Here is a 13,101-nt window from a genome sequence, read left to right as displayed (position 1 = left end):
GAAAAGAATCTCTTTGTTCCCAACAAGCTAGGTGAAGGAAGGCTTTCACACACACTTATCTCTCAGAATTGAGCATGTGGACAGGCGTTCGTTTATCTAGCACAAAGGGAGCGGGATGCAGGAGACAATTTTATTCTGGTTTCTCAATCTGCTTCGTAGTGCCGTTTGGAAGTTCCCGCAGTATTCACTGTAAAACCGAGTTGGAGCTATTGCCTCCTCATATATATGTATGGAGTGTAGTATGCAACTGAAAAGAAACTTGGGTTCCCAACAAGCTAGGTGAAGGACGGCTTTCAAACACTCTTAGCTCTCAGAACTGAGCATGTGGAGAGACGTTCATTCATCTAGCACAAAGGGAACGGGTTGCAAGAGAAACTTTTACTCTGCTTTCTCAGTCGGCTTCCTAGTGCCTGTTTGATGTTCCTGTTGTTTTATCTGTAAAACCGAATTGGAGCTTGTACCTCCCCATAAATATTTATGGAGTGTTGTTTGCAACTGTAAAGAAACTTTGTGTTACCAACAAGCTAGGTGAAGGAAGACTATAACACACACTTAACTCTCAGAATTGAGCATGTGGAGAGACGTTCGTTCATATAGCACAAAGGGAACGGGTTGCTGGAGAAAATTTTACTCTCGGTTCTCAGTCGGCTTCCTACTGCCGGTTAGATGTTCCTGCAGTTTTCACTCTAAAACCGAGTTGATCTAGTACCATCCCATATATATATATGGATAGTAGTTTGCAACTGAAAAGAAAATATGTGTTCCCAACAATCTAGGTGAAGGTCGGCTTTCACAACTGAGCATGTGGAGAGACGTTCATTCATCTAGCAAAAAGAGAACGGGTTGCAGGGGAAACTTGTACTCTGGTTTCTCAGTCGTCTTCCTAGTGCCGGATTGATGTCCCTGCAATTTTCACTGTAAACCCGAGTTGGAGCTATTACCAACCCATATATACGTATGGATTGTAGTTTGCAACTGAAAAGAAACTTTGTGTTCCCAACAAGCTTGGTGAAGGACGGCTTTCACACACACTTCTCTCTCAGAACTGAGCATGTGGAGAGACGTTCGTTCATCTAGCACAAAGGGAACCGGTTGCAGGTGACACTTTTACTCTGGTTTCTCATTCGGCTTCCTAGTGCCTGTTTGATGTTCCTCATTTTTTAATCTGTAAATCCGAGTTGGAGCTAGTACATCCCCATATATATGTATGGAGTGTAGTTTGCAACTGTAAAGTATCTTTGTGTTCCCATCAACCTAGTTGAAGGATGGCTTTCACACACACATATCTCTCAGACCTGAGCATGTGGAGAGACTTTCGTTCATCTAGCACAAACGGAAAGGGTTGAAAGGGAAACTTTTCCTCTAGTTTCTCACACTGCTTCGAGGTGCCGTTTTGATACTCCTGCAGTATTGACTGTTAAACTTATTTGGAGCTAGTACCTCCCCTTATACATTTATGTAGGGTAGATAGCAACTGAAAAGTAACTTTGCGTTCCCAACAAGCTAGGTGAAGTACGGCTTTCACACAGACTTATCACTCAGAACTGAGCATGTGGAGAGACGTTCGTTCATCTAGCAAAAAGGGAACGGGTTGCAGGAGAATCTATTTCTCCGGTTTCTCAGTCTGTTTCCTATTGCCGGTTTGAAGTTCCTGCACTTTTCAATGTAAAACCTAGTTGGAGGTAGTACCTCCCCATCTATATGTATGGAGTGTAGTTTGCACCTGAAAAGAAATTTTGTGTTCCCAACAAGCTAGGTAATGGATGGCTTTCACACACACTTTTCTCTCAGAACTGAGCATGTGGAGAGACTTTTGTTCATCTAGCCCAAAGGGAACTGTTTGAAAGGGAAACTTTTACTCTAGTTTCTCACACTGCTTCGAGGTGCCGTTTTGATACTCCTGCAGTATTGACTGTTAAACTTATTTGGAGCTAGTACCTCCCCTTATATATTTATGTAGGGTAGATAGCAACTGAAAAGTAACTTTGCGTTCCCAACAAGCTAGGTGAAGGACGGCTTTCACACACAATTATCTCTCAGAACTGAGCATGACGATAGACGTTCGTTCATATAGCATAAAGGGAACGAGTTGCAGGAGAAACTTTATTCTGGTTTCTCAGTCTGTTTCCTAGTGCCGGTTTGAAGTTCCTGCAGTTTTCACTGTAATACCGAGTTGGAGCTAGTCCAATCCCATATATATATATGGATTATCGTTTGCAACTGAAAAGAATCTATGTGTTCCCAACAAGCTAGGTGAAGGATGGCTTGCACACACACTTATCTCTCAGTAATGAGCATGTGGAGGGAAGTTCGTTCATCTAGCAAAAAGGGAACGGGTTGCAGGGGACACTTTTACTCTGCTTTCTCATTCGGCTTCCTAGTGCCTTTTTGATGTTCCTGCTGTTTTATCTGTAAAACCGAGTTGGAGCCAGTACCTACCAATCTATATGTATGTAGTGTAGTTTGCACCTGAAAAGTAACTTTGTGTTCCCAACAAGCTAGTTGAAGGATGGCTTTCACACACACTTCTCTCTCAGAACTGAGCATGTGTAGAGACGTTCGTTCATCTAGCAAAAAAAGAATGGGTTGAAGGAGAAACTTTTTCTCTGGTTTCTCACTCTGCTTCGTAGTGACGGTATGGAGTTCCCGCAGTATTCAATATAATAACTATTTGGGGCTAGTACCGGCCATATGTATGTATGGAGTATAGTTTGCAAACTGAAAAGAAACTTTGTGTTCCCAACAAGCTAGGTGAATTACGGCTATCACACAGACTTATCACTCTGAACTGAGCATGTGGAGAGACGTTCGTTCATCTAGCACAAAGGGAACGGCTTGCATGAGAAACTGTTTCTCTGGTTTCTCAGTCGGCCTCCAAGTGCCGGTTTGATGTTCCTGCAGTTTTCACTGTAAAACCGAGTTGGAGTAGGTTCCAACCCATATATATGTATGGATTGTAGTTTGCAACTGAAAAGAATCTTTGTGTTCCCAACAAGCTTGTTGAAGGACGGCTTTCACACACACATATCTCTCAGAACTGAGCATGTGGAGAGACGTTCGTTCATCTAGCACAATGGGAACGGGTTGCATGTGACACTTTTACTCTGGTTTCTCATTCGGCTTCCTAGTGCCTGTTTGATGTTCCTCATTTTTTTATCTGTAAAACCGAGTTGGAGCTAGTACCACCCAATATATATGTATGGATTTTAGTTTGCAACTGTAAAGTATCTTTGTGTTCCCAACAACGTAGGTGAAGGACGGCTTTCACACACAATTATCTCTCAGAACTGAGCATGTGGAGAGACTTTTGTTCATCTAGCACAAAGGGAACAGTTTGAAAGTGAAACTTTTACTCTTGTTTCTCACACTGCTTCGTAGTGCCGGTTTGATACTCCTGCAGTATTCACTGTAAAACCAAGTTGCAACTAGTTCCTCCCATTATATATTTATGTACGGTTGATAGCAACTTAAAAGTAACTTTGCGTTCCCAACAAGCTTGGTGAAGGACGGCTTTCACACACACTTATCTCTCAGAACTGAACATGAGGATAGACGTTCGTTCATCTAGCACAAAGGGAACGAGTTGCAGGAGAAACTTTATTCTGGTTTCTCAGTCTGTTTCCTAGTGCCGGTTTGAAGTTCCTGCAGTTTTCACTGTAAAACCGAGTTGGAGCTAGTACCATCCCATATATATATATGGATTATAGTTTGCAACTGAAAAGAATCTATGTGTTCCCAACAAGCTAGTTGAAGGATGGCTTGCACACACACTTATCTCTCAGTAATGAGCATGTGGAGGGAAGTTCGTTCATCTAACAAAAGGGAACGGGTTGCAGGGGACACTTTTACTCTGCTTTCTCATTCGGCTTCCTAGTGCCTTTTTGATGTTCCTGCTGTTTTATCTGTAAAATCGAGTTGGAACTAGTACCTACCCATCTATATGTATGTAGTGTAGTTTGCACCTGAAAAGAAACTTTGTGTTCCCAACAAGCTAGTTGAAGGATGGCTTTCACACACACTTCTCTCTCAGACCTGAGCATGTGGAGAGATTTTCTTTCAACTAGCAAAAAAAGAATGGGTTGAAGGAGAAACTTTTTCTCTGGTTTCTCACTCTGCTTCGTAGTGACGGTATGGAGTTCCTGCAGTATTCAATATAATACCTATTTGGGGCTAGTACCGGCCATATATATATGTATGGATTGTAGTTTGCAACTGAAAAGAATCTCTTTGTTCCCAACAAGCTAGGTGAAGGAAGGCTTTCACACACACTTATCTCTCAGAATTGAGCATGTGGAGAGGCGTTCGTTTATCTAGCACAAAGGGAGCGGGATGCAGGAGACAATTTTATTCTGGTTTCTCAATCTGCTTCGTAGTTCCGGTTTGAAGTTCCGCAGTATTCACTGTAAAACCGAGTTGGAGCTATTGCCTCCCCATATATATGTATGGAGTGTAGTATGCAACTGAAAAGAAACTTGGGTTCCCAACAAGCTAGGTGAAGGACGGCTTTCAAACACTCTTAGCTCTCAGAACTGAGCATGTGGAGAGACTTTCATTCATCTAGCACAAAGGGAAAGGGTTGCAAGAGAAACTTTTACTCTGCTTTCTCAGTCGGCTTCCTAGTGCCTGTTTGATGTTCCTGTTGTTTTATCTGTAAAACCGAATTGGAGCTTGTACCTCCCCATAAATATTTATGGAGTGTTGTTTGCAACTGTAAAGAAACTTTGTGTTACCAACAAGCTAGGTGAAGGAAGACTATAACACACACTTAACTCTCAGAATTGAGCATGTGGAGAGACGTTCGTTCATATAGCACAAAGGGAACGGGTTGCTGGAGAAAATTTTACTCTCGGTTCTCAGTCGGCTTCCTACTGCCGGTTAGATGTTCCTGCAGTTTTCACTCTAAAACCGAGTTGATCTAATACCATCCCATATATATCTATAGATAGTAGTTTGCAACTGAAAAGAAACTATGTGTTCCCAACAATCTAGGTGAAGTCGGCTTTCACAACTGAGCATGTGGAGAGACGTTCATTCATCTAGCAAAAAGAGAACGGGTTGCAGGGGAAACTTGTACTCTGGATTCTCAGTCGACTTCCTAGTGCCGGATTGATGTTCCTGCAGTTTTCACTGTAAACCCGAGTTGGAGCTATTACCAACCCATATATATGTATGGATTGTAGTTAGCAACTGAAAAGAAACTTTGTGTTCCCAACAAGCTTGGTGAAGGACGGCTTTCACACACACTTTTCTCTCAGAACTGAGCATGTGGAGAGACTTTTGTTCATCTAGCACAAAGGGAACAGTTTGAAAGGGAAACTTTTACTCTAGTTTCTCACACTGCTTCGTAGTGCCGGTTTGATACTCCTGCAGTATTCACTGTAAAACCGAGTTGCAACTAGTACCTCCCCTTATATATGTATGTAGGGTTGATAGCAACTTAAAAGTAACTTTGCATTCCCAACAAGCTAGGTGAAGGAAGGCTTTCACACACACTTATCTCTCAGAACTGAGCATGACGATAGACGTTCGTTCATCTAGCACAAAGGGAACGAGTTGCAGGAGAAACTTTATTCTGGTTTCTCAGTCTGTTTCCCAGTGCCGGTTTGAAGTTCCTGCAGTTTTCACTGTAAAACCGAGTTGGAGCTAGTACCATCCCATATATATATATGGATTATAGTTTGCAACTGAAAAGAATCTATGTGTTCCCAACAAGCTAGGTGAAGGATGGCTTGCACACACACTTATCTCTCAGTAATGAGCATGTGGAGGGAAGTTCGTTCATCTAGCAAAAAGGGAACGGGTTGCAGGGGACACTTTTACTCTGCTTTCTCATTCGGCTTCCTAGTGCCTTTTTGATGTTCCTGCTGTTTTATCTGTATAACCGAGTTGGAGCTAGTACCTACCCATCTATATGTATGTAGTGTAGTTTGCACCTGAAAAGAAACTTTGTGTTCCCAACAAGCTAGTTGAAAGATGGCTTTCACACACAATTCTCTCTCAGAACTGAGCATGTGGAGAGACGTTCGTTCATCTAGCAAAAAAAGAAGGGGTTGAAGGAGAAACTTTTTCTCTGGTTTCTCACTCTGCTTCGTATTGACGATATGGAGTTCCTGCAGTATTCAATATAATACCTATTTGGGGCTAGTACCGGCCATATATATGTATGCAGTATAGTTTGCAAACTGAAAAGAAACTTTGTGTTCCCAACAAGCTAGGTGAATTACGGCTATCACACAGACTTAACACTCTGAACTGAGCATGTGGAGAGACGTTCGTTCATCTAGCACAAAGGGAACGGGTTGCAGGAGAAACTTTTTCTGTGGTTTCTCAGTCGGCCTCCAAGTGCCGGTTTGATGTTCCTGCAGTTTTCACTGTAAAACCGAGTTGGAGTAGGTTCCAACCCATATATATGTATGGATTGTAGTTTGCAACTGAAAAGAATCTCTTTGTTCCCAACAAGCTAGGTGAAGGAAGGCTTTCACACACACTTATCTCTCAGAATTGAGCATGTGGACAGGCGTTCGTTTATCTAGCACAAAGGGAGCGGGATGCAGGAGACAATTTTATTCTGGTTTCTCAATCTGCTTCGTAGTGCCGTTTGGAAGTTCCCGCAGTATTCACTGTAAAACCGAGTTGGAGCTATTGCCTCCCCATATATATGTATGGAGTGTAGTATGCAACTGAAAAGAAACTTGGGTTCCCAACAAGCTAGGTGAAGGACGGCTTTCAAACACTCTTAGCTCTCAGAACTGAGCATGTGGAGAGACGTTCATTCATCTAGCACAAAGGGAACGGGTTGCAAGAGAAACTTTTACTCTGCTTTCTCAGTCGGCTTCCTAGTGCCTGTTTGATGTTCCTGTTGTTTTATCTGTAAAACCGAATTGGAGCTTGTACCTCCCCATAAATATTTATGGAGTGTTGTTTGCAACTGTAAAGAAACTTTGTGTTACCAACAAGCTAGGTGAAGGAAGACTATAACACACACTTAACTCTCAGAATTGAGCATGTGGAGAGACGTTCGTTCATATAGCACAAAGGGAACGGGTTGCTGGAGAAAATTTTACTCTCGGTTCTCAGTCGGCTTCCTACTGCCGGTTAGATGTTCCTGCAGTTTTCACTCTAAAACCGAGTTGATCTATTACCATCCCATATATATATATGGATAGTAGTTTGCAACTGAAAAGAAAATATGTGTTCCCAACAATCTAGGTGAAGGTCGGCTTTCACAACTGAGCATGTGGAGAGACGTTCATTCATCTAGCAAAAAGAGAACGGGTTGCAGGGGAAACTTGTACTCTGGTTTCTCAGTCGTCTTCCTAGTGCCGGATTGATGTCCCTGCAATTTTCACTGTAAACCCGAGTTGGAGCTATTACCAACCCATATATACGTATGGATTGTAGTTTGCAACTGAAAAGAAACTTTGTGTTCCCAACAAGCTTGGTGAAGGACGGCTTTCACACACACTTCTCTCTCAGATCTGAGCATGTGTAGAGACGTTCGTTCATCTAGCACAATGGGAACCGGTTGCAGGTGACACTTTTACTCTGGTTTCTCATTCGGCTTCCTAGTGCCTGTTTGATGTTCCTCATTTTTTAATCTGTAAATCCGAGTTGGAGCTAGTACATCCCCATATATATGTATGGAGTGTAGTTTGCAACTGAAAAGAAACTTTGTGTTCCCAACAAGCTTGGTGAAGGACGGCTTTCACACACACTTTTCTCTCAGAACTGAGCATGTGGAGAGACTTTTGTTCATCTAGCACAAAGGGAACAGTTTGAAAGGGAAACTTTTACTCTAGTTTCTCACACTGCTTCGTAGTGCCGGTTTGATACTCCTGCAGTATTCACTGTAAAACCGAGTTGCAACTAGTACCTCCCCTTATATATGTATGTAGGGTTGATAGCAACTTAAAAGTAACTTTGCATTCCCAACAAGCTAGGTGAAGGAAGGCTTTCACACACACTTATCTCTCAGAACTGAGCATGACGATAGACGTTCGTTCATCTAGCACAAAGGGAACGAGTTGCAGGAGAAACTTTATTCTGGTTTCTCAGTCTGTTTCCCAGTGCCGGTTTGAAGTTCCTGCAGTTTTCACTGTAAAACCGAGTTGGAGCTAGTACCATCCCATATATATATATGGATTATAGTTTGCAACTGAAAAGAATCTATGTGTTCCCAACAAGCTAGGTGAAGGATGGCTTGCACACACACTTATCTCTCAGTAATGAGCATGTGGAGGGAAGTTCGTTCATCTAGCAAAAAGGGAACGGGTTGCAGGGGACACTTTTACTCTGCTTTCTCATTCGGCTTCCTAGTGCCTTTTTGATGTTCCTGCTGTTTTATCTGTATAACCGAGTTGGAGCTAGTACCTACCCATCTATATGTATGTAGTGTAGTTTGCACCTGAAAAGAAACTTTGTGTTCCCAACAAGCTAGTTGATAGATGGCTTTCACACACAATTCTCTCTCAGAACTGAGCATGTGGAGAGACGTTCGTTCATCTAGCAAAAAAAGAAGGGGTTGAAGGAGAAACTTTTTCTCTGGTTTCTCACTCTGCTTCGTATTGACGATATGGAGTTCCTGCAGTATTCAATATAATACCTATTTGGGGCTAGTACCGGCCATATATATGTATGCAGTATAGTTTGCAAACTGAAAAGAAACTTTGTGTTCCCAACAAGCTAGGTGAATTACGGCTATCACACAGACTTAACACTCTGAACTGAGCATGTGGAGAGACGTTCGTTCATCTAGCACAAAGGGAACGGGTTGCAGGAGAAACTTTTTCTGTGGTTTCTCAGTCGGCCTCCAAGTGCCGGTTTGATGTTCCTGCAGTTTTCACTGTAAAACCGAGTTGGAGTAGGTTCCAACCCATATATATGTATGGATTGTAGTTTGCAACTGAAAAGAATCTCTTTGTTCCCAACAAGCTAGGTGAAGGAAGGCTTTCACACACACTTATCTCTCAGAATTGAGCATGTGGACAGGCGTTCGTTTATCTAGCACAAAGGGAGCGGGATGCAGGAGACAATTTTATTCTGGTTTCTCAATCTGCTTCGTAGTGCCGTTTGGAAGTTCCCGCAGTATTCACTGTAAAACCGAGTTGGAGCTATTGCCTCCCCATATATATGTATGGAGTGTAGTATGCAACTGAAAAGAAACTTGGGTTCCCAACAAGCTAGGTGAAGGACGGCTTTCAAACACTCTTAGCTCTCAGAACTGAGCATGTGGAGAGACGTTCATTCATCTAGCACAAAGGGAACGGGTTGCAAGAGAAACTTTTACTCTGCTTTCTCAGTCGGCTTCCTAGTGCCTGTTTGATGTTCCTGTTGTTTTATCTGTAAAACCGAATTGGAGCTTGTACCTCCCCATAAATATTTATGGAGTGTTGTTTGCAACTGTAAAGAAACTTTGTGTTACCAACAAGCTAGGTGAAGGAAGACTATAACACACACTTAACTCTCAGAATTGAGCATGTGGAGAGACGTTCGTTCATATAGCACAAAGGGAACGGGTTGCTGGAGAAAATTTTACTCTCGGTTCTCAGTCGGCTTCCTACTGCCGGTTAGATGTTCCTGCAGTTTTCACTCTAAAACCGAGTTGATCTAGTACCATCCCATATATATATATGGATAGTAGTTTGCAACTGAAAAGAAAATATGTGTTCCCAACAATCTAGGTGAAGGTCGGCTTTCACAACTGAGCATGTGGAGAGACGTTCATTCATCTAGCAAAAAGAGAACGGGTTGCAGGGGAAACTTGTACTCTGGTTTCTCAGTCGTCTTCCTAGTGCCGGATTGATGTCCCTGCAATTTTCACTGTAAACCCGAGTTGGAGCTATTACCAACCCATATATACGTATGGATTGTAGTTTGCAACTGAAAAGAAACTTTGTGTTCCCAACAAGCTTGGTGAAGGACGGCTTTCACACACACTTCTCTCTCAGATCTGAGCATGTGTAGAGACGTTCGTTCATCTAGCACAATGGGAACCGGTTGCAGGTGACACTTTTACTCTGGTTTCTCATTCGGCTTCCTAGTGCCTGTTTGATGTTCCTCATTTTTTAATCTGTAAATCCGAGTTGGAGCTAGTACATCCCCATATATATGTATGGAGTGTAGTTTGCAACTGTAAAGTATCTTTGTGTTCCCATCAACCTAGTTGAAGGATGGCTTTCACACACACATATCTCTCAGACCTGAGCATGTGGAGAGACTTTCGTTCATCTAGCACAAAGGGAAAGGGTTGAAAGGGAAACTTTTCCTCTAGTTTCTCACACTGCTTCGAGGTGCCGTTTTGATACTCCTGCAGTATTGACTGTTAAACTTATTTGGAGCTAGTACCTCCCCTTATATATTTATGTAGGGTAGATAGCAACTGAAAAGTAACTTTGCGTTCCCAACAAGCTAGGTGTAGTACGGCTTTCACACAGACTTATCACTCAGAACTGAGCATGTGGAGAGACGTTCGTTCATCTAGCAAAAAGGGAACGGGTTGCAGGAGAATCTATTTCTCCGGTTTCTCAGTCTGTTTCCTATTGCCGGTTTGAAGTTCCTGCACTTTTCAATGTAAAACCTAGTTGGAGGTAGTACCTCCCCATCTATATGTATGGAGTGTAGTTTGCACCTGAAAAGAAATTTTGTGTTCCCAACAAGCTAGGTAATGGATGGCTTTCACACACACTTTTCTCTCTGAACTGAGCATGTGGAGAGACTTTTGTTCATCTAGCCCAAAGGGAACTGTTTGAAATGGAAACTTTTACTCTAGTTTCTCACACTGCTTCGAGGTGCCGTTTTGATACTCCTGCAGTATTGACTGTTAAACTTATTTGGAGCTAGTACCTCCCCTTATATATTTATGTAGGGTAGATAGCAACTGAAAAGTAACTTTGCGTTCCCAACAAGCTAGGTGAAGGACGGCTTTCACACACAATTATCTCTCAGAACTGAGCATGACGATAGACGTTCGTTCATATAGCATAAAGGGAACGAGTTGCAGGAGAAACTTTATTCTGGTTTCTCAGTCTGTTTCCTAGTGCCGGTTTGAAGTTCCTGCAGTTTTCACTGTAATACCGAGTTGGAGCTAGTCCAATCCCATATATATATATGGATTATCGTTTGCAACTGAAAAGAATCTATGTGTTCCCAACAAGCTAGGTGAAGGATGGCTTCCACACACACTTATCTCTCAGTAATGAGCATGTGGAGGGAAGTTCGTTCATCTAGCAAAAAGGGAACGGGTTGCAGGGGACACTTTTACTCTGCTTTCTCATTCGGCTTCCTAGTGCCTTTTTGATGTTCCTGCTGTTTTATCTGTAAAACCGAGTTGGAGCCAGTACCTACCAATCTATATGTATGTAGTGTAGTTTGCACCTGAAAAGTAACTTTGTGTTCCCAACAAGCTAGTTGAAGGATGGCTTTCACACACACTTCTCTCTCAGAACTGAGCATGTGTAGAGACGTTCGTTCATCTAGCAAAAAAAGAATGGGTTGAAGGAGAAAGTTTTTCTCTGGTTTCTCACTCTGCTTCATAGTGACGGTATGGAGTTCCCACAGTATTCAATATAATAACTATTTGGGGCTAGTACCGGCCATATTTATGTATGGAGTATAGTTTGCAAACTGAAAAGAAACTTTGTGTTCCCAAAAAGCTAGGTGAATTACGGCTATCACACAGACTTATCACTCTGAACTGAGCATGTGGAGAGACTTTCGTTCATCTAGCACAAAGGGAACGGGTTGCATGAGAAACTGTTTCTCTGGTTTCTCAGTCGGCCTCCAAGTGCCGGTTTGATGTTCCTGCCGTTTTCACTGTAAAACCGAGTTGGAGTAGGTTCCAACCCATATATATGTATGGATTGTAGTTTGCAACTGAAAAGAATTTCTTTGTTCCCAACAAGCTAGGTGAAGGAAGGCTTTCACACACACTTATCTCTCAGAATTGAGCTTGTGGAGAGACGTTCGTTTATCTAGCACAAAGGGAGCAGGATGCAGGAGACAATTATATTCTGGTTTCTCAATCTGCTTCGTAGTGCCGGTTTGAAGTTCCCGCAGTATTCACTGTAAAACCGAGTTGGAGCTATTGCCTCCCCATATATATGTATGGAGTGTAGTATGCAACTGAAAAGAAACTTGGGTTCCCAACAAACTAGGTGAAGGACGGCTTTCACACACACTTATCTCTCAAAACTGAGCATGTGGAGAGACATTCATTCATCTAGCACAAAGGGACCCGGTTGCAAGAGAAATTTTTACTCTGCTTTCTCAGTCGGCTTCCTAGTGCCTGTTTGATGTTCCTGTTGTTTTATCTGAAAAACCGAATTGGAGCTTGTACCTCCCCATAAATATTTATGGAGTGTTGTTTGCAACTGAAAAGAAACTTTGTGTTCCCAACAAGCTAGGTGAAGGAAGACTATAACACACACTTACCTCTCAGAATTGAGCATGTGGAGAGACGTTCGTTCATATAGCACAAAGGGAACGGGTTGCTGGAGAAAATTTTACTCTGTGTTCTCAGTCGGCTTCCTACTGCCGGTTAGTTTTTCCTGCAGTTTTCACTCTAAAACCGAGTTGGATCTAGTACCAACCCATATATATATATGGATTGTAGTTTGCAACTGAATAGATACTATGTGTTCCCAACAATCTAGGTGAAGGTCGGCTTTCACAACTGAACATGTGGAGAGACGTTCGTTCATCTAGCACAAAGGGAACGGGTTGCAGGGGAAACTTGTACTCTGGTTTCTCAGTCGGCTTCCTAGTTCCGGACTGATGTTCCTGCAGTTTTCACTACAAACCCGAGTTGGAGCTATTACCGACCTATATATATGTATGGATTGTAGTTTGCAACTGAAAAGAAACTCTGTGTTCCCAACAAGCTTCTTGAAGGACGGCTTTCACACACACATACCTCTCAGAACTGAGCATGTGGAGAGACGTTCGTTCATCTAGCACAATGGGAACGGGTTGCATGTGACACTTTTACTCTGGTTTCTCATTCGGCTTCCTAGTGCCTGTTTGATGTTCCTCATTTTTTTATCTGTAAAACCGAGTTGGAGCTAGTACCACCCAATATATATGTATGGAGTTTAGTTTGCAACT

The sequence above is a fragment of the Camelus dromedarius genome, chromosome 18 (genome assembly GCF_036321535.1).
Source record: "Camelus dromedarius isolate mCamDro1 chromosome 18, mCamDro1.pat, whole genome shotgun sequence".
In the NCBI taxonomy this organism is placed as follows: Eukaryota; Metazoa; Chordata; class Mammalia; order Artiodactyla; family Camelidae; genus Camelus; species Camelus dromedarius.
The sequence above is the reverse complement of the archived record's forward strand: the minus strand, read 5'-3'. Positions refer to the sequence as shown.